Here is a 4,514-nt window from a genome sequence, read left to right on the forward strand (position 1 = left end):
CATGATGATTGATTTTTCCATGCAATGATACATCAAATGGTCTAGAAAATTATGGTATGCTAGTTAACCAATCCTGAATATGTGAAAAGGGAGAGTGACTGGACCTAACAAGTGTACTCCATTTGTCATTCTTAAGATGAACAAAAATATATGCATTAAGGAGGCTATGTACTCCCCCCTTAATATGGCCAAATTAGTGCAATTTTTCCATCTTAAGGAAGTTATGAACAATGATATTAAAGAAAGTCCATAATCAAGATAGTATCTACAAGAAACACCCAATACCAACCAAAGAGGGTACAACTCCTATGGGACCATGGAAGGGAAGAATGAAAAGAGATTCCATGCAAGAAGTAAAAAGGATCCTTGTAAAGGATGATGCATTATCTAGGCTCCAAGGTAAGGTATTTATTTACCATAGAAACCCAATTTAAAATAATGAACAAGGTTGCAGTCAAGGATATGCATCTTTAATGTAAATCAACATGTTTATGTAAGATTGGATGTCATATGGTAAACAAATAGCACTTAACCAAAGGAAAAGCGGATCCTTGAGAGAATAAGAGATTGATATGCTCCCAAAGAATAGGAGAATATTTTTACATAGTTTAGAGAAACATCATAGGAATTGTAGAGAAACATAATAAGGATTTCTTTCTATAGGATGTTGTTTCCCTTTAATTATTTTCTATTAATTGGTTTAAATAAGTATTTACTTCATGCAGGTAGATTGACTAATTGAATTGCAAGTAAATGTAGACGCATATATAGTGATTGAGAACCTGAAAGGATCATATATAATAAATAAAAATAAGTTTTATAAAATGAAAACTAAGTAATAAAACTCACCTTGAGGGACAATTTAAATCTCAAAATTGGCTATGAAACTATGTCAAAAACTAGGAAAAAACCATATCTAGGACCCTAAAACTAAGATCTCTCAATCTTGAAAGTTTGAGAAATTTTGGTGAAATTTTACCTAGAGGGTCCAATTCTACTTAATTCCCAAGTTGACCTCAGTTGAAGTCGAGGGCGACCTCAACCTTCTCTATACACAAAAATTGAAACCTAAAAATCCAGTAGAAACTTTAAGCCCTAGTTCCAAAATCTGATTTCACTACTCCAAAAACATGTAGATCTACTACTTTACACATGAAAAATGGATTTTTGCTACTGGTGGGGGGGTGGGGGAAGGGCTTTCCTTGGCTAAGCCCCCATTTATGAATTAACTTTGAAATGTGAAAGAATGTAAAAGTAAGACACATGTAAATAATCACCTTACTTGCTATATCTCTATGGATGGATCTAGATCTGTTATCCATCAAGATTTATGAATGCTTGTATGTATAGATATGTCTCAATTCCTAAATGGGGGCTTGACTAAGGGAATCGCTTGCCCCCTCCCCCCAACAAAAATATTTCTTTCTTGTATACAAGAATGACTTATTGGATTTGGGAATTAGGATATGGCAACTATTAGTCAAGGGCTTCAAGAAAAATATGGGTTGACTTTGTTTCTATGCTCTTCGAAGACGTATATCATCCTATAAACCTAGAAGTAGGTTTTACCCAAATTGACTTCTACCTAGAGATCTAATAATTTTAGGGTTTTCAATTTTAATCATAGATTTATAACCATATTTTCTATTGCAGTTGTGGATCGACAATTTTCTGAGAAAAAAACACCTTTCCTTGCACGTTTTGAGGTCACTTTTCTCTCTCTTTCTCATCTCATCTCATAAATATAATTTTCATACTTGGATTGGACTACATACATATAGATCCTAGATCTATTTCATAATTATTCAATTGGTTAAATTTATATTCACATTGCACATCCAAAGTTAATGAACATTGCATGAATAAATATTTGCTAACATGCTCAGTAATGCAAGAAAACATCCAAGTGCAAAAGATCAATTGACAGTGAGGATAAAATTTTGGTGACATTTATAGTACAAGTGGAATCATGAGATGCAATCACAAGTATAAGATCAACTTACTTATATTTATTTATGATTCTGACCACAACTCATTTGATTGACCAACAAGAGAGTTTGAGTTGTCATAGTTACTAAGAAAATACTAACACTTGAGTTCTTGAAGAGAATTAGAAGATTCCAAATCGATGAGTGGTTTAGTAAGTGTGATCATGGTTAGTGACATGATGATGAATATTAGATGTTGTGGTACGATGAGTTGGCATTTTTGGAATCGTTGGAAGAAGTATAAGACAGATTTGAGGTAGTGCATTGGAGGAGTCAGAATATGTTTGACTATGTTGAAAATATGTAAAAAGATTTTAGTGTAGGTCAACACGATCATGATAAAATGTATTATGATATTGAGATATCTAAATTACTTATGGTATTTGCACGAAAAGTTTGAGGTTTGAGTGAACTGCAAGGATTAAGAGGTAAAACTTATGTGTCTAAGATAATTGTTTTTGATTAAGTTAAATAGGTTTTGAAGGGTGCCTAAAACCCTTTACAAATCAAGAGATTTACAATGAAGTCTAGACCAAATAAAACTACAACCGAAAGGTGAAATAGGTCACCAACCAAGACAAGGTGACCAGGGTGGCATCACAGATAACATAGTACACTACATGCAAATTAGCATGAGTTGAATCTCAATATGATTTTTCTCTCCTTTGCTACTTCGCATAAAATTATGGGGTTCACACGTATAGTATTTTTTAGTACTTATCCTTTTCAATTCATAAGTTTGCTAATGCTAATTGATGTGCAATTGTGATTGAAAATGTCTTTAGGTTTATGGTGAAGACAAATTCAATCTTCGTTTTGAATATTCAGGTGTGTTCAATAGAGGAACTATAAGTATGGATGGTTTGGTGGATTAGGATCTATAGAGAGTAATAGAATATGATTGCTATAATTTGAGGGATCTTTAAGGGTTATGGTTTATATGTGTCAATGAATTGTTGGATGTTTTATATGGTTTATAGGAGATTGAAAAATAAGAGGTTATAGGAGGTTTTCTCTAGTATAATCAAGTGTTCCCATAATCAACAAATGAATTTTTTTACTTCTTATTATCAAATCACCTTTGCCATGATCTCATCAAGATTTATCGAATATGAAAAAAGATCTCATGAAATACAAAGAAATGGTGAAATGTTTATCTACTATTATGTCATTCAGAATCTAGAGCACTACTACTCCGAGTAATTTATTTAATCCTTAAAAACATGCAGACACTGCCATTGAATCAACCTAAAACTCTAATGTCACTTCCAATGATGAGAAGTTAAATAATAGTTTAGGTTTTACATTTCATTTAATGCGTCAACTCAAACCTTCTAGATGAACCTAGCATTCATATCAAATTGCTAGAGCTAAATCTCTTTCCTAGAACATCATTTCAACCTCATGAATTGTTTCTTTACAAAAATCACTCGATACCATATAAGTGACATTGATCTTGAATGTTATTTATATTCACTTATTACCATGTAATGGATAATTATCGATTTCTCCTTGGAGCGGTTGAGGCATCTTAAGGTATTCTATGCAAGCTTAAGATGTGTGACCTGGAACACATTGATTGGATTGACTAGGAAGGATCAACTTGATGGCATGCATCAACATTATATGAAGTAGTGTTGCCTCTTTTGAAATTTAAGGATCATGTTGTAGTAAACTTGACTTCTTAGTGATAGATTTGTCATTTTTTGGTGGTGAAGGAATTAACAAGAGAATGAAATTATTTTCAGCTCAAGTTTATGGTTTGAATTTGGTCAAGCACATCTAATTATTGGTTTTGTACTTGATGCAAAGAACCCTCTTGTACTAAAATGGTTTCTTCAACATGGGTTATTCTGATTAGGAGCTACATAAATTGTAATGGATAATTGTCAATTTCTCCTTGGATTGGTTGAGGTTTTTTATGCTCTTGATTGAAATAAAGAGGGAAATCCTCCTATCAAACAAGCACTCTACACTGTGCATATGGGCCCTAAGGTCTATCCCCAACCTATAAGAGGTAGTTGAGATCCCTTACCATGCATATGAGACCACCAATGATATAGCACGATAAATGCATTGTAGGCCCTAACTAGGCTCAACGATAAGCACAAAGTAATTTGTAGATGTCAATCACCCTTTAGCCTCGAAAAATTCCTTTGGTGTAGTCATAGTTGCTTGCACTACCATGGTAAGTTTAAGACCATTTACAATGATCATTTCCTTCATGTTGGCTACAATTATAAACAAGGTGTCATGACTTGTGAAAGATAATAAAAACTTCCATGATGCAAAAAGAGTTCTACAAGAGGCAAAGTAAAATGAAAATTTCTAGCCACTCTTTTTGCCATTTACATATCTACAAAAATACCTATAAAATAACTACTACAAGATGGTAGAAATAACTACTACAACATGAAAAGCAAGAGAGCTAAATTTATGTGTTATCCACTTTTGTGTATTGGGTCAAACATTTACTTTTACATTTCTTCACAATGTAACCTAGGTGTTATTGGATTTGGGATATTA

Source organism: Cupressus sempervirens, chromosome 6 (genome assembly GCF_028749045.1).
Source record: "Cupressus sempervirens isolate cs-2001-9-10 chromosome 6, ASM2874904v1, whole genome shotgun sequence".
NCBI lineage: Eukaryota > Viridiplantae > Streptophyta > Pinopsida > Cupressales > Cupressaceae > Cupressus > Cupressus sempervirens.